General features: G+C 36.2%; 1 non-coding gene and 1 pseudogene across 1 annotated transcript; one reads left to right on the forward strand and one right to left on the reverse strand.

Annotated features, from left to right (window-relative positions):
• Positions 1 to 301: 301 nt before the first annotated feature.
• On the reverse strand, positions 302 to 18,266 carry LOC129025781 (ras-related protein Rab-9A-like; annotated as a pseudogene).
• On the forward strand, positions 10,950 to 11,113 carry LOC129026006 (U1 spliceosomal RNA). Its single transcript, XR_008497391.1, has one exon. It is a non-coding gene; the product is annotated as a U1 spliceosomal RNA (small nuclear RNA).
• Positions 18,267 to 24,496: the final 6,230 nt, after the last annotated feature.

Consider the following 24,496-nt stretch of genomic DNA (forward strand, 5'->3'; position numbering starts at 1 on the left):
TTATATTTAAAGTCTTGGTCATCTCATTTATTAGCTCTCTAATTTACATGTGTAAATCAAAGAAATGTTTTTAGACAACCACTAAAATTTATAAATGTAAGGTGCCATTATTGAGAAAATATATTCCTCCATGAGTGGATGTGTCCCATCTCCTACCAACTAATGACACAGGAATATACAATCATTGAATTTTTTTAGTAAGTAATACACTGCTACAAAAACTAATTCTCTTCTCCATGTCCATGTTGATTTTGTATATACATGTGAGTTGGTTAGCATGCATCTGTCTTATCTCTAACATTCAACAGCAAGATGAGCTAGGCTTGGGCTTTTGGTGAAGGTTGACTATGCCTGTGTTCATCAAGTGATCTGACGTATCCTCAGTTGCAAGAATTGTTTGAAATCCTTCCTCAAAGGCTGCTGCCACATTTTTGGCATATTTTGCACTTGTTACAAAGTAAGGATAGTCACTGTTCTCCCTGCATAAGCTTTACTTCTTCTCTAAACACCTGCCATTCGCTTATGCCTGTCTTAGAATCTAGAATCACAAAAGGAAAGCTCTCGTGTTCTTTCCAATTACTTAAGTTCTGCAAGCTTTGTGAATCGTTGATACTAAAAACAAGCAGACAACTGTCAGAACCTCTGTAAAATGGCGTCCTCAGGCTTCGGAATCTCTCCTGACCTGCCGTATCATGAATCTGTATGGTAACAAAATGTCCATCCCTTTCAAATCTTATTTAAAAATTCCACATCTATTGCATGGAACATCTGAGTATCAAACTTATTAGTTACATATCTGTTCATAAGCGAACTCCTCCCAACCCTGCCATCTCCAAAAAAAATTACTTTAAAAAGTGATGAATTTCCTGCCACTGTTCATCTCAAGAGCTTCAAGAACCCTGGAAAATAAAAAGGCACCATAACATTCCTTTTAACCTACGTTTTCTTCTATGAGTGTATGAATATCAGCTTTTTTTTTTTTCTTTTTTTTTTTTTTGTAACGGAGTCTCATTCTGTCATCCAGGCTGGAGTGCAGTGGTGCCATCTCGGCTCATTGCAAGATCCGCCTCCCGTGTTCACATCATTCTCCTGCCTCAGCCTCCCAAGTAGCTGGAACAACAGGCACCCGCCACCAAGCCTAGCTATTTTTTTTGTATTTTTAGTAAAGACGGGGTTTCACCATGACAGCCAGGATGGTCTCTATCTCCTGACCTCGTGATTCGCCCACCTCGGACTCCCAAAGTGCTGGGATTACAGGAGTGAGCCACAGCGCCTGGTAGAATATCAGCTTTAACTGAAATAACACACATAGATCTCTGGGATAACTAAAAGTAAGACCTGTTTACTGAGCATGTAGCCATGTGTGGGCTACTATACTACCATGATTCTCTAAAACAACTGAAAAGGCCTCACTCTTCGCATTTATCAGGTCACAGTTGACCGTGAAGCTGGCACTTTAGCTGAAATGTGACATCAAAGCTCTGGTTATGAACAGTGAATTTATGATAAAAACTTCTCTGCTCATAGTATGCTTCACTACTGTTGGTTAGAGATGCTTAAGAGACCAAAGATTGCATGTTTCTGATACAGCAAGATTTATACTTTAGGGAGTATGTTTATGACAAATGTAACTGAAGTTAGTGTTGAGAGAGCAGGAAACTTTATAGTTATATCTGAGCCAAAAAGAAGAGCCAGGTTTAAGCTGTGCATATTGGTTCATGCCTGTAATCCCAGCACTTTGGGAGGTGAAGATGGGTGGATCATGAGGTCAGGAGTTTGAGACCAACATGAAAAACATGCTGAAACCCCATTTCTACTAAAAATACAAAAATTAGCCAGGGGTGGTGGTGTGCCCCTGTAAACCCAGCTACTCAGGAGGCTGAGGCAGGAAAATCCCTTGAATCTGAGAGGAGGACGTTGCAGTGAGCCAAGACTGCACCCATTCACTCCAGCTTGGATGACAGAGCAAGACTCCATCTCAAACAAACAAACCAGCAAACAAAGTAGGTTTCATTTTTCACATACTCCCATATTTCTTGGAAACGTTGTTTGTTCCTTTTTATTCCTTTTTTTTTTTTTACCTTTTCTTCATGCTTTATTTCGTTAAGTTGATATTCAATCTTTGATATCCTTTCTTCCAGTTGATTGATTTGGCTATTGATAATTATGTATGCTTCACACCGTCTTTGTGCTGTGTTTTTCAGCTCCATCATGTTATTTGTGTTTTTCTCTCAACTGGCTATTCCAGTTAGCAATTTCTCTAACCTTTATTTGAGGTTCTTAGCTTCTTGGCATTGGGTTAGAACATTCTCGTTTACTTGGAAGAGTTTATTACCCACTTTCTGAAGCCTACTTCTGACAATTCCTCAAACTCATTCTCTATTCAATTTCGTTTTCTTGCTGATGAGGAGTTATGATCCTTTGGAGGAGAAGAGGCTTTCTTGGTTTTGGAATTTTCAGCCATTTTGTGCTGTTTTTTTACATCTTTGTGCATTTATGTACCTTGGTTCTTTGATGTTGTTGACCTTTGTATATATAGATTTTTTTGTAGAAATCCTTTTAGTAGTTGTTGATACTATGCCTTTCTGTTATTAGTTTTCCTTCTAACAGTCAGGATCCTCTGCTGCAGGTGTACTGGACTTTGCTGGAGGTCCACTTATGACCATTTTTGCCTGTATGTCACTATCAGAGGATGCAGAAAAGCAAAGATTGTTACCTGTTCCTTCCTCTGAAAGCTTCATCCCACTGGGGTACCAGCCGGGTGTCAGCCAGAAGACTCCCGTATGAGGTGTCTTTTGATCCCTGCAGGGAGGAGTCTCCTAGTCAAGAGTGATTGGTTTCATGGACCCACTTGAGGAGGCAGTCTGTTTGAGATCTGCAGCTCTCTTCACAGCCAGCAGGCAGGAAGGTTTAAGTCTACCGAAGCTGTGCTTACAGCCACCCTTTCCCCCAAGTGCTCTGTTTCAGGGAGATGGGAGTTTTATCTATAAGCCCCTAACTGAGGTTGCTGCCATCCTCTCAGAGGTGCCCTGACCAGAGAGGAGGAATCTTAGGAGGCAATCTGGCTACAGCAGCTTTGATGAGATGCAGTGAGTTCCCAGTGGCTTTGTTTACACTCTGAAGGGAAAACCACCTACTCAAGCCTCAGTAATGTTGGACGTCCCTTTCCCCACCAATCTCAGGCATCCCAGGTTGATGTCAGACTACTGTGCTGGCAGCAAGAATTTCAAGGCAGTGGATTTTAGCTTGCTGGGCTCCATGGGGATGGCATCCACTGTGCTAGACCTCTTGGCTCCCTGGCTTCACCCCCCTTTCAAGGGAGATCTGTCTTTCTGGCCTTTCAGGTATCACTGGGGTACGAAAAAAAAAATAACTTTTCAAGCTAGCTCTGTGTCTGCCTAAACCAGCTTTATACACTTTGCGTGAAAATTTATGTTTAGCACTTTCAATTACATGTCATAATATTACTTTTAGCAATTTTTAACTTTAATGTAAAACCTGTTTTTTTTTGTTTGTTTTTCATGTAACTGGCAGTAACACTATACCTTTTCCATGTGTACAAATGAATGATATAGTTGTACATTCACATATTTAACTATTAGCATTTCTGGGAAGCTGGACTTGCTATAAAAGTATTTTGTAAAAGGTCTGTTTTGTTCTAGATGTCCTGAGAAAATAGACAGAGACCCAGAATCCTCTTTCTGAAAGAGAACAGTTACTCTGAGAAAGCACTGTGTGTCCCCAAGATTTCCTCTAGCTTAGTCACATTGGTCCTTCGAGGAAATGGACAGCAGGCTAGACTTTCTCTGGTACCAGGAGAAAGCTAGGAAAAGGGAGATCTTACCAGATGGCTGAATTAGTGCTTTCTGTTGTATGTTCCAGTTGAAATTGGCAAAGGGATTCCCAGACTGGAGCCACATGAGGAAGAGAGAGACAGACAGAGAAAAAGGGAGAGAAACGAGAGAGAGAGAGAGAGAGAGAGAGAGAAGAGGCAAGAGGCAGCCAGTGTTAGGAAGTGAAATACCTATTGCTTGTGGTCAGAAGTGGATCCCTTAGACTTGAGGGATTTCGAGCCCTGGCCTGAGCCTTGCAGTTTCCTTCAGGTCAGTTGTCCTTCTCACACAAATCTCTTTAAGAGTAAAATGAGAGAAAAGGTGGGGCAGGTGGCCAGAGGCTCTCAGGATCCAGGTGTTAACTTAGGATAAGCTGCCATTGCCCACAGCTTCCTGGGATGCAAGGAAGCCTCTGCCCCCAACACCAGTCCCAGATTTCAGCACCCAATGTAAGAATTAAAGAAAGAGGAGAGAAACCTGAAGGGCAAGTTGACAGTCAGCAGGGACAGATTTATTTTGAATCAATCTGAGAGGGGTAGCTGGCGAGAGCCACACTCTGTTAGCAGATTAAGAGTTTTTCATGACTCAGTCCTGGAGAGTTTATCAGAGGCTTGGACTGCCTCTGTGTCTCTTTGTTGTGGTTATCTGACAGAGAGAGTTCTGTGTCTCTTTTCATACATCTTTCTGGAGTTGCAGGCCTATCCCCTATGTCTGCTTCTAGCACCTGAAGGGAAAGGAATGTGCTTATTATTTACAGTTAGAAGAGAAATGATTACTTTGAAATGCATGAGGCTAAAAAGAGAGCTGGATGTTAAAGTGGTGGTGTTGGTTCAAGATGAAAGCACTCCTGCTCTATCACTTCTAGTCAGGTAATTGCACAGCTATTATTTCTGTTTTGTTTTTGGAGTAATTAAATACTTAGAAGTAAATTCTGTTGTCTGCAAATTCAAATCAGCAAACTTATATGACTCTATTTGATGTATTTGCCAAACACAAATGCATACTTACATACATTACAACACCTGTGATTTCTAAAAATTATTTTATGTTAATGAATACTGACTTCTGGGTCCTCTGAAGAACAAGATTAAATTATTTTGTATACTGAATATACACAGTTATTTAGGAAATCCCTGAGGTTTATATTTTTTACAATTTACTTTTCTAATGGTTAAATTGAAAGGTATTTTAGTAAAAAAAAAACTGTAACATAAAATTAAAATTAGTGACAATGTAAATAACTAAATGGCTTAAATTATTCTTTTGAAGTTGTAGAAGTGTTGTTGTTTTTGTTTTAATTATAGCAGTGTACAAAATCTACAATAAAATTTACCACAACTTGTTTTTTGTCCTCAAAGAGGAATTGTATTTAATAATTTTCTTTGCAATATGTTTGCTGTTTATAAGAACAGGACTCTTTTTATTCAAATAGACACTGTTTTAAAATCTTGATTCTATTACACCAATGAATACTTATTTTTCACAGAAATGTAACAACTGTAGCAAGAGTGATCAGTTACTAAGAGGAGTATTTGATCTCCTGAGAAGAAAAGATTCAGAACATAGGGTTTATATTTACAGAAATATATTTACTTGTTTGTAATGTATGCCAGTTTAGTTAAGATATTTTCATAATTTTATATCAACGATGTTTTTATTTTTAAATATTAAATGAGAAGAACATTTTAATCAAGTTATAACATGTAATGTGTCCTAAACTACAAGCAATATCCCATATACAGGTATATATCCCATATACGTATACATATATATTTATACATTAAAATGCATTGCAAATCTGTGTAACTTTAATGTATTCCATTATTCTCAGGTTATTTATATTTATGCATTTGCGTCATTTTTCAGGTAATCTTTAAGATTAGATATTGTGCCTGATTGATGTTATCTTTTTCTTTTTTTTTTTCTTTTTGAGTTGGAGTCTAGCTCCGTGGCCAGGCTGGAGTGCAGGAGCACGATCTCAGCTCACTTCAACCTCCACCTCCCATAAACAAGCAATTTGCCAGCCTCAGTGTCCCTAGAAGCTGGGACTACAGGCGCACTACCATGCCTGACTAATATATATATACACACACACATACACACATACACACACATATATATATATAAAATATTTTCCTACTTTGGTAGAGACAGGGATTCACCATGTTGGCCAAGATGGTCCCAGTCTCCTGACCTTGTGATCCGCACACCTTGGCCTCCCAAAGTACTGTGCTTTCAGACTTGAGTCACCATGCCCAGCCAATGTTATCTCTTAATGTTGCTTTTTGAAAAGTACTGTCTTCCAAATCATATCCCACACTATCTAAATCAGAATTTCTAGAACTTGGAAAAGTAATCCATATCCTTAAGAGATCCCAATTATTTGTTTTGCTTGTCAGTTTTAAAAATGACTTCTGTGAGAAATTTCACATGTATGTATGTTTTTGTTAAAATAAAGTAAAATAAATGTAGTGATAATGTAAATAAATAATTCACTTAAATTTTTTGTAGATGTTAGCATAAATTAAGAAATGCGATTTTCAGTACATCTCTCTTAGAGTAGCCTGATTTTTCTCACATCAACCTATTGCACAGTAGTACTAAAGGCATGGATAGATCGTCAGAAATGTACAGCAAAAATATTCGTAGTGTTTCCAGTGTTATTTTATGTCGATTTTATCAGTGAAAAGAAGGGCCAATTTATTACAGATGCTGTTGTCCAATTTGAATATCAGCAATTCAGGTGTTACTGCAACATTTCAAAAATTATTAATTTATGGATATAGTTAAAATTTAATTACTCATTAATAGCTCTATGATATTGATATATATTAGGTCACATTTATATGAATGACTGACTCAGACAATTAGCAGATCATTTAAGTAACTTGTTAAAATCACAAGTATTTTACTATCTAAAATTAAGTTGTATGGTCACACATTCCTGTAATGAAAGTGTTTTTTGTATTATTAATATATACCTTCAGGAGGAAATAAATTTTACCCTTTACCCTTCCTGCTCTGACAATCTCTGTGCTTCCTTTTTCCCAGGCTAATCTGACTACATCTGACTACATGCTGGGATTCTTCCAGAAGAGTAGGAGCATATATTACACAAACACAAATACAATATGTATTTTAAATGTAAAAGTATCAGACAACTCACAGAAATTTTGTTTTGCCCAATTTAACTTGAGATTTTGGTTGCTCATACAAAACACATGGTTGGTTTATGATATAACCTAAGTTTATTTTTAATTGCCAAGGTTCAGTATACATTTATACATCTTAAGGCATTTAGGCAGTATGTTTTAGATTTTACAGATTTTTGCATTTGAGAAAACTGAGTCATCCCATTTGCATCACATTGTGTATCAGTCCCTGTAAGGCCCCCGAAAGTGCCCAAGAATCAAACATACTAATGCTTCTATAAGAGTAATGCATATTCCCTTTAAGGGTGAAGGGTACATGAATGAAGACTTAAATAGCTTCCCTCAAGTCTTTATTGCATCAAAAATTGAGTTACATACGAATCTTATTTTAAAAAGCCTTGCTTAATTTAGCTTTTTGAATTTCTGATAAAGTATTTTGAATCTGTCTTAATTATGATTTTGAAAATACAATAGTGAATAAACAGCCCAGGTGGGATACAAAGCATCATAATAAACAAGAAAAATACAAAGTCCTCTGCTGCCTATTATAAGGAATATGTGTCTTAGATTTGAAGGGTAAAAAGCATCTTGCAGTAGAAAATGGTTGCTTTGTTAAGTTTTTTTTTTTTTTTTAAAGTAGCTAGTGGGTACAGACTTACTATTGACATAACTTGGCTTTTTAGCAATTATGTGAGATATTCAGTGTGATATGATAAACCATTAGAGGATCACAAAAGGCATGTATTAGTAACATCTCACTGGCTATAGCATAGAAAGTTCCACAATAGACCACAGTAAGGAAGTATTCAAAATTATCTGTAGAAAAACATTGTGGGTGCTCTATATTAGAAAAGCTGGCAATGTAGAATATATGTGTGGACAGATTTATGAGCTCTTTATGAGTTAGGATAGGCAGGTGTTCGTAATTGGATATTTGAGGAAGTGGAGCAGGAAAGAGATGTTACCACCTATGTCCTGGGTGTGATTTTACAAGCTGAGGGAATAGTAATGCAATTTACTTATAGAAAAAAAAGAACCTGTTTGAGTGAATTGCATTTTAGAAACATATGGGACACCAAATAAAAAATTGTAATGGGGAGTTGGATACATATATCCAGAATTTGGAATCATCTAAAAGGATATATGTGTTACTACAGATGTAATAATGAAAAACAGTCATAGAAAAGAATGTCCTAGAATGGAAACTTTTTTTAAAAAGTTAATATTATCATGGTAGGTAACATTAAGTTATCCAAAAGCAATATGTAGCCTCTAAGTAGTTAAACTAGTGTGTAAGAAGAATCTTTTCATTATTATTATTATTATTATTATTATTATTATTATTATTATTATTCTGTGTGTGTGTGAGAGGGAGTCTTGCTCTCTCACCCAGGCTGGAGTACAGGAGTGGAATCTCGGCTTACTGAAATCTCCACCTCCTGGGTTGAAGCAATTCTCTGCATCAGCCTCCTGAGTAGCTGGGATTACAAGTGCCCGCCACCACGCCTGGCTAATTTTTGTATTTTTAGAAGAGATGGGGTTTCACAATCTTGGCCAGACTGGTTTTGAGAAAAATGATAATTTTAAAGAACTGTGGTTATGCTAAAAACAGATCTTTAGCATTCTTCTAGAATTCTTAGTTGTGTCATCTGCAGTAAAATAAGCCTAAGAATTGCATCAGAATTAGGTGCCTAACTCTGCCAGGAGATTCAAAGTTTTATTGTTGTAGGATGCTAGAAACAAATCATACTATATATCTGGAAACTCTATACACACACGCCCACACACACACCCAAACACACACAATTTTCACTCAATAGACATTATAATAAGCACACCGAAAACCTGATAATAAACTGAAGTTATTATAAAGCTGTAGAACACAATGATTAAAGGCAAATGATAATCTTAAATTGTAAACAACTGAAATATTAGATTTTAACAGTTAAAATTTTCTAATTGTTCTTTGGTCTACCATCGTAGATTTGAAGCTGATTAATTAATGTTGTAAAATGAAGTAAAGAGTTCCTATCCATGTGATTTAATTTATACCATTTTAAAAATAGTTTGTAGTCATATATTGTTTACTATGTAACTTCTTGTACTTGCTCTAAAGTAAGGCTAAATCACATCTTAGCCTCATCTCATCAAATGAAGTGATTGCAGCAAAGGTATACATGTTGGGTTAATGTGGAAAATAGTTGAGGTGGATTAATGTGGGTTTCATGTATAAATTAATTATTCTCCTTATTAAATTTGAAATGTTTTGTATAATGAACATTTAGTCTGTTCAATAGACAGTATTCAACAGATACATATCAGCATCTGCTGTGTACCAAGCACTGTTCAAAGCAGCAGATAACAATACAGGCAAATATAATATTAATCCAAATTGCACATGAAAACTTTTGATACAATTGATAATGTTGAAAATGACATGATTTTCACTTTACTATGATTTTTAAGAGAATAAGATAATGAAATGTGTACTGTAAGTGTTACAAGAGTCCTGTCCATGTTATTCTTTACCTGAAATAATTAGATTACAAAAATTACCTTTTCAGAAGAAAGTTATTTTATAAATGCTCCTATGGCAAAAAGAAGAAATCTGGCCTCTCATTTGGAATATACTATTATTATATTAAGTAAGATACATGGTGGAGAGAAAAAAACTATTTTATTTCTCTGTCATGGTAATGACAAAAAAGACAGAAGTCATTTTTTGCAATTTTTAATATTGACTCCTAAGAACAGTAAACAGCAGTATAACAGTAGACAGTAAGCAGTATAACAGTAGACAGTAAACAGTAAACAGTAAGCAGTGTAAATATGTTGCAATTTAGCCAGCTCTGAAAGAAAATGACTGATCATTAGCAAATCAGGCAAATTGTAGCCATTGAAAATTGCTTTACCCATCGTGTGTGTTCTTATATTATCAGAATTGAAATCAATTTTTTACTGCTAATTAATATTGCTGTTTTATAAACAAAGGATTCTTGCTTTACATTCTAAAATGTTATCTCTGAAAAATGAATAAACACCGAGTAAGTTTTGTTTTTTCTTAAAAAAGGTACTCATAAAAAGCTATTCATATTTAGTAAAAATAATGAGATGAGTTAGACATGGTGGTGCATTTCTCTAATCTAAAGTAGTTGGAAGGCTGAGGCAGGAATATTCCTTGAACCCTGGAGTGTGAGTCCTCATTGAGCTATGAGCTATCATCTTCTCACTGTAGTCCAGCCTGGGCCACACAGCATAATCCTAAGTATAGAATAATAAATAGAACTATGAAAAGTAATATAGCATTACTGTTTTTAATTCACTTATAGTAATGCATGGATAGTATATTATCCAAAACATTTTATATTTGTAATACATCAAGAGGTCAGATGTTTGAGTCAGATTGCTAGCTAGCTCCTCAACTGGCTAAATCTGTAATAATTGGGAAAGTATTTCTCCTAACTGTAATTGATTTTTTATTTGTTAAATGGATTTACTAATGCTACCCACTTAGGAAACTAACTCTAATATTAATTAGATTACCTCAAACACTTGTTCTGAATGGAACATATTAGGCAATAAAATATTAGCTACTACTACATATTATAAATTCTTTTCATCTCCTTATTTTTAAAGCTCAGAGTGCACATAATAAAATTCCAGAAGACCGAGAATGACTGTTAGATACAATAGGGTGCCCTAAGAGTCACTACCAAAAATGAGCATATCAGTGCATAAAATGTATGGTAGCTTTATTTAGCAGTTGTTTCATTGTTTACCATAGTGCTTTTTTCTTACAATTTTGTAGAGGCCTGTGTCAGAATTAAGAACTTTTTTAGAAGAGAATAGTCATGGATGATTGGAATTAACATTTTAAGCTGATACTGAAAATTATTCTAAATTCTGTTACATTTATATTTGTAATTTCTTTCAAAGGCTAATGGAAGTCTTAAAAAGAAAATGGATACTTGCCTGCCAGGGGAGATACCGTGATCCCGAAGGTGGATTTCCCAGTTCAAGGCTGATCTATTGCACTCCAGATGTGCTGACCCATGAGGTTTCCCCAAATGTGGGAAACTCAACTGCATAATTTGTGGAGGTGAAGGACTGTGTTTGTGCTTTTATGTGGAAAAAAAGAAAAGAAAAGAAAATTGACTCGTTTAGTGGATATAGAAATGTGAAAGAAGGCCATATACTGGAAACAATTCAGTATGCCTACTAAGATTTGTCTCCTCCAGTACAAAACAAGAAAACATCAAATGGTTATTTCTTAGAAAGATCAGATAGTGCTAGCATGACATTTGCAAATGCTTCAGAACTTTATCTAGATAAGGGGCTCGAGGGAAGCCTCAAAAGGGCAGCAGATAAATCTGGGAAAAAGACAAGTAATTTTTAAATGTGTAAGCCAATGTCTATGTATTAATACGGCCCTTAAAATATTTATTTTGTTAAATGATTAGCATTGGTTTGTTTTTTCTTAAAAAGTAAGCTTCCCTTTGGAAGTGACTTGTGTGAAATGGTCTAAAAATTATGTAGCTAAAATAATTCAGATTTTTTCCCTGAATTATAAATCATTTGCAGGAATTGTAAAGATGTTATAATTGTCAGCTTTTTTACATTTCTTAAAAGTTTATTCTAAATGAAGAAAATTGAATAAAAGGTGCAAAGTTACTTTTACAATCAAATTGTCAATCTTTTTAAATATTTAGAATTTGGAGCCAGATGACCAAGGTGTCTTATATGGGCATAAGACATGTCCAACAGCAGATGCTCCATTGTATCCTCACCCAACAGACTCTATGTATCAACAGGTAAAAAAGTAATAATAATAGTTTTCATTTTCAAACTCAGTTTGATGCTTTACTTATATGGTCTTCAATTATTATTTTCTTACATATTTTGTAACATATCAGCTGTGACTGCAAATTAAGAAAAAAATTATCCAGGACAGATTTGGCAAGATGATCAGAAGAATAGTTTAAGTGGGGTTATGTTTTATTTTACCTTTCTGATTTTTTTTTGTAATTAGGTACTACCTTGTCTTAGTTCATAAAAAATGTGTGATCTTTCAATAAGAGCATAAATAATTTATTTAGTCTTTCTCAAAATCCAGTGGGAGTAAAAATTAACAATTTTACCAGCTTTAATACAAAGTTTACTAAAAAAAATACTGACCAAACATATAAATGAAAACCATTTATGAGCACTTCTAATTTAAAACAAATATTTCTGTTAAAATAGTCTCTGAATATTAGCCACAATGTGAGTAATGCAGTTTTCTTTTCACTTTTCTTCTCTTTCTTTTCTTTTCTTTCCTTTTTTTTCTTTTCTTTTCTCTTTTCTTTTCTTTTCTTTCTCTTTCTTTCTTTCTTTCTTTCTTTTTTTCTTTCTTTCTTTCTTTTTCTTTCTTTTTTCTTTGTTTCATTTCCCTTCCTTCCTTCTTTCCTTTCTTTTGTTCTTTTGATGGAGTTTCACTTTTGTTGCCTGGGCTGGAGTGCAGTGGTTGTGATCTTGGCTCACTACAACTTCCACACCCCAAGTTCAAGCAATTCTCCTGCCTCATCCTACCAAGCAGCTGGGATTAGAGGCACATGTCACCACCCTTAGCTAATTTTGTATTTTTAGTAGAGACAGGGTTTCACCATGTTAGCCAGGATGCTCTGGATCTCCTGGCATCACAATCCACCTGCCTCAGCCTCTTAAAGTGCTGGGATTACAGGTGGTGAGCCATTGTACCTGGCCAGGTTAATCATTTAAAGCTTTTCTTGTGTGTAACATTTAGCATGACTTCTCATCTCATCAAGTTCATGTAGCCAAGAAATGAAATTAACTAAATTCCTGCAGTTGCCCAGAGTAACAGCTGTATTTCTCAGAAACTTTATTTTTTATCACCAGAAAAAAATATAAAACAGGGGAAAAATGTAAAATCAAGCATATTTTCATTCTACAGGTTCTTAACATTTAATGTTTGATAGTTTAATTTCTTGTTGAGATAAAGAATATGGACATATTTTTAATAGAAATTCTAAAATATTAAAACCAGTATGCACAATTTTCATATGTCACAATGTGTGGAGCACAGTAGATTTTATTTTAGTGCTTGGGGCACTTTTGTAGTAGAATTTATTAAGTGATGCTTCCAAAATTTGGCTTCATCTAATCCCGTGAAGTACATATTATCAGAATCCATATACTTTAAAGTACCATTGCGCCAATATTTTTGACTGTTTTGCTAGCCAGTCACCATTTTCCTTGAAAGCAGTAAGTCTCCTAGTTTATTTGTATATTATTTTAAAGCTTTTGTTGTTAGATGTAGGGTTTACTGAAGATATAAGCACCTTCTGGTTTTAAATAATTCATGTAAGATTTTTTATTTCCAATAACATCTCCATGCCCATTGTTGGAAACACTAGGATATGAAGTGTGTTGCATAGCTTGAGGAACAGCAATTAGTTTGTTCAAATTGGTTAGAATATACTATCGGAGGAACCCACCCCTGATAATTCAATGTGGGTCCTTTTCTATTTTCCCTAAGTGTCAGCCAGTCTGAGAAATAAAGGGAAAGAGTATAAAAGAGAGAAATTTTAAAGCTGGGTGTCTGGGTGAGACATCACATGTTGGCAGGTTTCATCATGGCCCCAAGCCACAAAACCAGCAAGTTTTTATTAGTGATTTTCAAAGGGGAGGGAGTGTACAAATAGGGTGTGGGTCACAGAGATCACATGCTTCACAAGGTAATAAAATATCACAAGGCAAATGGAGGCAGGGCAAGATCACAGGACCTGGGCAAAATTAAAATTGCTAATGAAGTTTCAGGCATGCATTGTCATTGACAACATCTTATCAGGAGACAGGGTTTGAGAGCAGACAACAGGCCTGACCAAAATTTATTAGTTGGGAATTTCCTCATCCTAATAAGCCTGGGAGTGCTATGGGAGACCAAGGCTTATTTCATTCCTTATCTACAACTGTAAAAGACAGACATTCCCAGAGCAGCCATTTCAGAGACCTCCCCCTAGGAATACATTCGCTTTCTCAGGGCTGTTCCTTGCTAAGAAAAAAATTCAGTGATATTTCTCCTATTTGCTTTTGAAAGAAGAGAAATATGGCTCTGTTCCACCCAGCTCTCAGGCAGCTAGACCTAATGGTTATCTCCCTTGTTCCCTGAGCATCACTGTTATCCTGTTCTTTTTTCAAGATGCCCAGATTTCATATTGTTTAAACAATTTGTGCAATTAACACAATCATCACAGGGTCCTCAGGTGACATATATCCTCAGCTTACGAAGATGATGGGATTAAGAGATTAAAGTAAAGATAGGCATAGGAAATCACAGGAATATTGATTGGGGAAGTGATAAATGTCCATGAAATCTTCACAATGTATGTTCAGAGATTTTAGTAAAGACAGGCATAAGAAATTATAAAAGTATTAATTTGGGAAACTAGTAAATGTCCATGAAATCTTCATAATTTATGTTCTTCTGCCATGTCTTCAGCCAGTCCCTCCATTCGGGGTCTCTGACTTCCTGCAACATCTCTCCCTTTCTTTTTATATAAATGTGCTATGGTGATGAAGGCTTGGTTGTTCTCTCAATTTTGATGCAGGATTCTTTGACTGTTCTGGCACACTAAAGACAGACCAATTAAACAGAGAAACATAATTCCAAAATTTACTACAGTGCAGCCCTCAGTAGACTTAATGCAAGTCATGAGGTTTAGTCCAGAAAGATTTTCTGTCACCTGATCTAATACCTCAGCTCCAGGCACAATGGATAAACGAGCTTGAGGCTTCAAAAATTTGTTTCTTTAATTTAGTTAGGTCTGATGATAAATTATCTTCCCTACCTAAAAGGTGTCCTTTGACCATTTCCCATGAATGATCAGTCTCACTGTAGGGATACAGGGTGACACAGATATCTGTAGTATTCCAATCTCACTGCATATGCATGCAATGTTCGAGACTCACTACTTGATCTCCAAGCCAAATAACAGACTGCCTTACCTCATTAATTTGATTAGCCAATTGTTGATCAATTCCTTGTTGAGAATTCCACATTTGGGTGGAATTGGTTTGTCAATCATTAACAAAATGAGCCATTTGACTAGATTGATAGACTGCCATTCTGGCAGTGGTGGCCAGTGCAGTGACTGTAATTAGGCCCACAATCACAGCAATTAGAGTGAAAACCAATCCCTTAGATCTTTTTAGAATTGGCTGTAACTCTTCATTAATTAAATGTATTGAGAGGGAGGGTTCCCAAGGTGTGGGCATAGTTACCAGAATCCAGATTCCTTCTCGAGCTTGAACCAACATTACACTTTTCCTAGAGTCAAAATAGGAGTTAATACAAATGTATAAGTGACAATTAATGCATTGGACAGTTTAATTATTCATCCAAATTTTGATACTTCCCACTAACAGCACGTAAGGAGGCTTAACACAACTCTGTATGGGAATAGTCAAGTTGGAGGTAAGCAAAGCAGAATTTCTGCATCTACACTGATACTGAGAGAGGGGGACAGTGGGGGGACAACAGACAGAATAGTTTCCCCTTCCTATACTCACAGTCCAGACATGGCAATAGCTAATTTTCAAAGTTCTGGGTGCTCTGGGCTCAGAAGGGAGTATCATATGAGGCCTCGGTGGGGTGGGGGTGAGGATAACACTTTTATCTCCCATTTTAAGGGAAAGAATAATCTGAACCTCCTATGCAATGTAGAATGATGATTTTCATTCTCCCAATAAGAAATAAAATAAGCAGACTCCAGGCATTCCCTTCCACCAGAGGAGCAGTTGTTTTCGAAATAGCCCTTTGGAGCCCAGTCTATTACTAAACAATATGAGTCATTTTTCAATATTACCACATGTGAGTTAACACAGTCTTCCCAAATTAAGATTTTAGATGGGCCCTCAAAATTTTTAGGGCATGGTTTTCCTGCATGTTTATGTTGAAAGTATGGGGTATCTCTCATTGCTCCACCTTTCATTTGTTTTAAAGGAGAAAGGGAGAGGCTGGAGACCAAATGTCCTGGTTCCTCTGTAACTGATCTGTCCAGAAGATAATTAGCCCAGACTTGAGTTTCTAGATGGATACAACCAGGTGCATGTCCGAGGTGCAGAAGTGGGTATTTATAACCCATGGTAACATAAAATGCATTGCCTTATTCCCTTGGTTGAGTGGAGCAATGGTCATCTGTAGCTCCAGGCATCCATACACTATCCTTAGTGTAGATTTCTGCAGGAGCATCCATCCAGGTGAGAGATCAAATAAGTGAAGGAAAAGACACATAAGCCCAATAAGAATAATTTTGTGTAGCTGGTAAATCAGTGTGAAAGGAAACTGGTGAGACAGAAAGTATGAGGAGAAACATTAAATAAATCCTAGTGTAAGCAAGATTAAGTGATGAAAGAGGAAAAGAAGAACAGAGGGATGTTATTTTCAGGCTAATAGAAATGGCGAGATTTTCAGGTTTGTAAGGAGAAAAAGAAAGGTAATCAGGAGAAGCATAATTAGATGGGTCTCTATTACAATCAGAGAGGATTGAATCAGACCGATTGTGATTTGGTGTGCCAAATTTTAAGGAGTTGGCACAGATTTCGCCATGTCTGAGGGCAGTCTCTACATGGACATCTTTTCTCTGTGGTTTTTGTTTGATGATCTCCTGGTGAAGCACAAGCATATCCTCTTTCCCACGTTAAGTAGAATCAGAGATAATATTTAAAGGTTTGGCGAAATCCTGTAAGGCAGTAATTACAGCAGTTCACTCTGTCTTTTGAGCAGAGGTATAACAGGTAGAAATAAGCTTGTCTTTATGACCTACATAACCAGCATTGTCATTACTGGAGCCATCAGTGAACACTGTAACAGCCTCAGCAATGGGCTGATCTTTGGTTAATCGTGGGACCACCCAAGACATCATTTTTATAAAATCAAACAATTTGTTCTTTGGATAATTATTGTGAATAATGCCATAAATTCAGCCGAGTGAATTTGCCACAATACGGAATGTTGAAAGGCAGCTTGAACTCCGAGCCAATTTAAAGAAACTACAATTAAATTTGGATCAAATCCAGAAATTTTAAGTATCCTGTGCCAAGTCTGTCCAATTAAGGTGGCTATTTTGTCCAGATAAACAGACAAAGTTTTTGACGCAGAATGAGGCAGAAAACACCACTCTGCTAAATCATTATGTTGAACTATTAGTCCAGTAGAGGAGTGTAAAGAAGCAAAACCCAGAAGTTGAAAAGGCAGAAATGGCTGTATTCTAGATAACCAGACAGTCTGGATTCTTTCCTCTGCAAATTTCCATTCTAGTAAAGCCTCAGAGGTCAAAGTCCTGAGACTGTGGAGATTGGAATCTCCCTGCAGCATAGAAAACAAGTTAGACAGTGCATAGATCAGAATATCTAAAGTAGGTCTTAAATAATTCATGTTACTCAAAAGTTTTTGGAAGTCATTTAAAGTTTTTAAAGAATCTCTCCTAATTTGAACTTTTGAGTTTGAATACGTCGTCTGTAGACCATTCCTAAATATTGAACAGGAGTGATCGGTTGAATTTTATCCTCAGCAATGTGTAATCCTGTCAACCACAATTCCTAAATATTGAACAGGTGTGGTCTGTTGAATTTTATCCTGAGTGTTGTGTAATCCAGCCTCTGTAACACTGTGGCTTAAGCTTTGATAACAGTCAATTAATTGTTTATCAGTTGGGGCAGCAATTATAATATCATCAATATAATGAAGAATATAGGCCTGGAGAAATTGGGCTCGAACTGGTTAAAGCACTTGCCCAACATAAAGCTGGCAGATTGTAGGGCTATTTAGCATTCCCTGAGGAAGTACTTTCCAATGATAATGAGTTGCAGGCTCCTGATTATTGATAGATGGTACAGTGAAAGCAAATTTTTCAGAATCCGATTTATGTAAAGGTATATGAAAAAAACAACCTTTAAGATCAATAACTATGACAGGTGAATTTTTAGGTATTAAAGCAGGGGCAGGCATGCCAGGTTGGATGGCCCCCATAGGTTTAATTACAGCATTAATAGCCCTTAAATCAGTTACCATCTGCCACTTGCCTGATTTCTTTTTTACTAGAAACACAGGAGAATTCCAGGGGGAAAGAGACTGTTCCACATTTCCAAGTTGTAACTGTTCCAAAACCAAGTGGGTTAAAGCCACCAGTTTTTCTTTAGAGAGCAGCCACTGCTGAATCCAAATAGGTGTGTCAGATTTCCATTGTAAAGGGATAGGATCAGGAGGGATGGCAGTGGCCATCACTATAAAGGTTAACCTAAACCCGCTCTGTTTTCTTTTACAGTAACTGGGGGAGGTTTAGTAATCCCTTCATGCTTTGGACCAAGACCAAGCCCAGGAACAAACCCCATGTTTTCCATCATATGCTGACTGGGAGCACTATAAGAGTTATGTAGAATATTAATTTCAGCCCCTGTATGTACTAGGCCCTCAAGCTTCTTTCCTTGAATGTGTATGGTGTAGGTGGGCCATTGTTTAGAAATTACATTAATTCAATAAGTGGCCTTTTCACTGCCAGAGTCCATCCCAGGGCCACATGTCTTATCTCCTTTGTTTAAAATGATATTAGGTAGTAAAAAAAATTGAGCTTGTTTAACAGTAGTAAAATAAACAGGAGCTTAGCCTGGGGAATGTAATTTATCTCAAGTTCTCATACACATCTTTGTTACTTGTTCTGTGGTAAGAGCATCAAAATTTAATTGAGTATAAGTATCAGAGAAACTATCAGAGCCTGTGAGCTGAGCCTGAGTAATTAGAATGTCATTAGTCTGGTTTAGCTGAGCCTGCAAATGGTCCTCCTGTGCCCTCCAGGCTGAGATGGGTTAGAATAGCTTTTTGCCAAAAGGTCCCAGTCTAAAGGAAGCACAGTAACCTCCATACAAAAAATTTGCAATATCATTTTAAAATAAGGAAAAGTAGGACGATAGTGAGTACAAGCATCCTTAAATTCTTTTTAAAAAGTAAGATTGAGTGGCACATATTGATGCAGACTGGTATGAGAGTGTGAGAAAGGCACACTGGAGGAGTAGAAGAGGCATAGGTATACTGGTGATTACTGGCGTCCATGTGTGAAGAAGGGTACAGAGAAGCAGGCTGGGTGGATGGCAAAGTGACAGTCGAGGAACCAAAATGACAGGAGGGTGAGGGGTTTACCTGAAGAATTACAGGTAAATTATAGTTTGGCCCTGGATCCATTAGGTGACACCCAGAGGCAAATGCTGCAAAGGTTTGAAGATGAAAGAATTAGCCTATCTATGGTCCTGGGCTGTGTGAGTCCAGCCACAGGAGCTTCAAGTACTGGCTCTTCGTGAAAAGAAATAAGGTCTTCAGGGAGTAATGTTAAGCCAAAGTCACCAGAGTTAGACATTGAATTATCAGCATCAGCTGGTGGGGGAGGAGTAGCTGAAGGGAGAGGCTGATCAGATAATGAAGACTTTGTAGGAGAGGATGGTTGAGGAGGTATTAGAATCACCCCAAACACTGATAGGAACATAATTACCTGTTGAGACCAGTTCCCAGAATGTTGTACCAACATGATCCCATACTTTTACATATATGGTTCCCTTTTTAGGAAACCAAGGACAGTATTTTTCTACTGCCCTGAATAGAGTGACTGTATTTTCCATGGTTACTCGGACTCTTCCCTGTTTTCACATGTCTACATCTAAAGTTTCTTTTTCAGGAAAACAAGGACAGAATTTTACCACTGCCCTGAATACAGTGGCCATATTTTCCATAGGCACTCAATCTCTTTTATGTTTTAACCAGAGTTTAATATAGAAGAGATAAGTGTAATTTTTATACTTTGTGTGACCCATAGTTTACCCAGATCATACACAGACTATGCACCAGTCATCAGGGAGTTGAACATGCACCTCTGTGGACCAAAGCGATGACGTTTCTCCACACTTACCAAAGGGTTCCCACATGCACTTGGGAAAAAGAAAAACCATGTTGGCACCAGATATTGGGGGAACCTGCCCCTGATAATTCAACATGGGTCCTTTTCTATATTACTTAAGTGTCAGTCACTCTGAGAAATAAACAGAAAGAGTACAAAAGAGAGAAATATTAAAGCTGGGTGTCCGAGGGAGACATCACGTCGGCAGGTTCCATGATGCTCCCCAAGCCACAAAACCAGCACATTTTTATTAGTGATTTTCAAAGGGTAGGGAGTGTATGAATAGGATGTGTGTCACAGAGATCACATGCTTCACAAGGTAATAAAATATTACAAGGCAAAGGGAGACAAGGTGAATCACAGGACCAGGATGAAATTAAAATTGCTAATGAAGTTTCAGGCATGCATAGTCATTGATAACATCTTATCAGGAGACAGGGTTTGAGAGCAGACAACAGGTCTGACCAAAATTTATTAGTTGGGAGTTTCCTCAAACTAATAAGCCTGGGAGTGCTACAGGAGACCAGGGCTTATTTCATCCCTTATCTGCAACTGTAAAAGACACATTCCCAGAGCAGTCATTTCGGAGACTTCCCCCTAGGAACACATTCTCTTTCTCAGGGCTATTCCTTGCTGGGAAAAATAATTCAGCAATATTTTTCCTATTTGCTTTTGAAAGAAGAGAAATATGGTTCTGTTCCACCTGGCTCTCTGGCAGCCAGACCTAATGGTTATCTCCCTTGTTCTCTGAATGTCACTATTATCCTGTTCTTTTTTCAGGGTGCCCAGATTTCATATTGTTTAAACAATTTGTGCATTTAATGCAATCATCACTGGATCCTGAGGCAACATACATCCCCAGCTTACAAAGGTGACAAGATTAAGAGATTAAAGTAAAGACAGGCATACAAAATCACAAGAATATTGACTGGGGAAGTTATAGATGTCCATGAAATCTTCACAATTTATGTTCAGAGATTGCAGTAAAGACAGGCATAAGAAATTATAAAAGTATTAATTTGGGGAACTAATAAACATCCATGAAATCTTCACAATTTATATTCTTCTGCCATGGCTTCAGCTGGTCCCTCCATTCAGGGTCCCTGACTTCTCACAACAATATACTATGTTTTTTATATTTTTATAGTATATAAGCATTAGCATCAACCACTGTGAATGCAAAATGCTGTCTACATTAGTCAAGACCTATAAATACACTATCAGGTACTGGTACATTGTAATACAACTATGTTATGGGCCTTCCTATTTGGCCTATTGTTATTTGCCATCTAAGTTTCTGTTCTAGCCTAGACTTAGATTTTGGAATTTCTGTTCCTTAGAGAGTACAAGTGAAATATGTGTAGATTAATCCTATCTCTGCATTACTGCTGCACCTCTATAAGTCTGCCACCTCAAGTCAATTTATCATGTTGTCCTGTTTCTAGTCACCTCCCAATCATGCTGGAGAGGATTCTTCAAATGGAAATCAGCATTTCCTTCTTTAATGTACCCCTTAAATTTTTACTATTAAGCAAATGCCAGGATGTGACTCAGCCCACTGAAAGTACATGTGTCACATACTGGCATCTACTTGAAACTCCAGTTTTCTATTGTTCATGTGGCCAGTACATTGATTACTATTTACTACTCATGCATTCAAATAAAATAATGGTTTAATGTTTTTAATCCTTCTTTTAAAAAAAAAACAGCATGCAGTTCAATCATTGAGCTAATTTTCTCATTCCATCTTCACTTGGTCTTTTTATTTCTGGTTTCTATGAAAGCCTGACAACAGGACATTTGTCATCCACCTTGAAACTGCCATTCGTCAACTAAGCAGGTTGTTCTTGTCAATAAGGAGTTCTTCAAAGGGCATTGCCCATGTGAGAGTTGGATCCAGTCATTCCTGAGCTGTTTCCAAACTTGATGCAGAAAATACTAGACTACTTGCCTTGAACAGGATGAGCACCTCCTTGCACTTCCCTGGTAATATTTTACTCTATAAAGCCATGTTTATGTTATTTTGGAAGTCTTCTGAGCACTCCCTCGTTAGGCCGTTTCTGTAATTTGCCCAACAGATTATAAGTGTTGCAAGTTTTATAATTATTATGGTCTTTAGTCAAAGAAGCACTCTCAACACCAAGACCAGATGAGCTAGTAATTATCTTTCCAATGGCACATATTGTTTCATGGCATCCAGGAGTGCCCTGGACCACAATTTCCAGCTTATGCTGAAGAGGGGCATGTGTGGGTTTCTGTGATGGCCTCAGTCTGCCCAAGAACATGTTGAAAGTACTTCTAAAATCAGAGTTTGGAACACAAAGTCCTAATGTATAGAGAGAAAGAGCATTTTACCATTCAGAAATGACCAGCTTTAGTGAAATTTCTCATTTAAATAGACCACCATTTATTGTTTTTTAAATTGGTGCATTATAATTTTACATATTTACAAAGTAGAAATATTATTTTGATACATGTATGCAATGAGCAATGACCAGATTTTTAAATGGCATATTGGTAATTGGGATATTGGTCATTTCAGACATATATGACATATTTGTTTAAAGAACTTTCCAAATCTAAATTTCTAGTTATTTTGAAATCTATAATAAATTATTCATACCTATAATATCCCTTCTATACAATCAAACTTTAGAATCTTTTCCTTCTAACTGTATTTTTTACCCATTAACTAATTCACTTATTTGTTTGCTCAATGTCTTTCACAGCCTATAATAATCTGTCATTCTATTCTCTACCTCTATGAGATCAACTTTGTTATTTCTCACATGTGAATAAAAACATACAATCCTTGTCCTTTATATTTCCTGGCTAATTTCACTTAATATAATGTCCCTTATAGAAGCCTTTTTCTGAGCAATGTTTAGTTAATGTGTTGAGGTTTTTATAAAACTTAAATAATCACTCACTTAAAATTTACCTTAACTGTTAACCAAAATTCTTTAGGTACATAGGAGTGTAGTTTGAAAATAGCTAAATGAATAAAGATGTCTTGAAGGTGTCTTAGGACACTAATGTTGTACTCTTTTCTATCTCCTGTCTTACTTAAGTGTGGTTTGTCTTCAAATTAATGAAAATATTCTGGTAAATTTTCTTGGGGATTAACATTAAATACCAAAGGAAATCAGTAATGCACTAATTTAGCTTTATAAATATAAGTAAAGAAGTTGCAAGAAATGCCAAAAGTTACTGAGTAAAATGACATATTTTTTTATACTCCAGATTTTCAAAGCACTTAATTTATTTTTTAATTTTTAGTATTATTGCTTATTTCAAACATGGGCTAGTATAACAGTTCACAGAAAAGTTATTATAGATAAGTTCCTTAGTCTTTCTAGGATTTAGTATCTTCTTTTGAGAATAATGCATTTTCCAAATTAAATAAGAATATTTACATGATGAAATCAGAATTATTAACACTCAGTAAGTATACCTATTAACCGTAGTTGTGGAAGGAAGGGGAGCATAGACAGAAGCTACAATAGTCAAAACATGATTGTAGCCATAGAGCAAAATGCAGTTGTTTTACAAGTATCTAGACGTTTCTGCATGGTTTTCCTTGTGTCTTAGATTTGCAATGAAGAAATAAACCATACCCAGTTCCTGCCTTGGAGAAGCTGATTGCATAGAAAAAGGAGCAAGGCAGCTATACGTGCCACAGTAGAGTGATGAGACAAAATAAAGCACAAGCAACCAAGTACGAAAATAAGATACCTAATTTGAAATTTTATATTCTGTCTGTTTCATTTGTTTCCTTCTGGTATGGTTAACCATCTCTATATGTGTTAAACTCAACACCCTAGGGGTCATAAGGGCTATATTACCAGAACTTACATTCCAATTTTTCTTCCAATAGTGGCTGTTAACCAAGTATTGGTGAACATCCCATATGAAGATTCTACTAAAAGTGAAAGAAAGTGTGTGTTTTGTAATCTCTATAAATGATAAGTGTTGAGGCACCAGCAGCTGAAAGACAAAACTATTTATGCCCACTGAAAGGAAAAAGATGAAAAAGGTGTAGGAAAACCATTTACTACAGTTAAAATATTCTAATTTTTAAATTTAGTTTCTATCAGCATCTCTATAGAAAAGTAAAAATATAATAACAATAATAAAGTGATTGAGTATAAACATTAGCAAAATATAGGTATTCCATATTCACTTATTTGGAGGTATATCCTAAACAGGTGATCTAACACTATAACCTAACTGTTTTACTGCTTTCTTTTCAAATGAATACTTTTCACAGGCAGTTTGATGATAATTCTTAACAAATTTTTTTTACAAGTTTACATAGAATAATTTGAAGAACAAATTTGTTTCTTTAACAACAAAAGCTCTCATTTGAGAAAAATATATAATTTTAAAAATAAGCACAGCTTATGATACACAGATAATATAAATATGTCAGTCATAGTATCTCAGAGATTTTAGCCATATTGTGAAAAGGCACTTCCTGCATAATTCTCTTAATGTAAAATAATTTCAGAGATAAAACAGCAGCTGCTATCAGAATCTTCAAAGTAATAGTAATTAATAATTAGAATTT

The sequence above is a fragment of the Pongo pygmaeus genome, chromosome Y (assembly GCF_028885625.2).
Source record: "Pongo pygmaeus isolate AG05252 chromosome Y, NHGRI_mPonPyg2-v2.0_pri, whole genome shotgun sequence".
NCBI classification, from domain to species: Eukaryota; Metazoa; Chordata; class Mammalia; order Primates; family Hominidae; genus Pongo; species Pongo pygmaeus.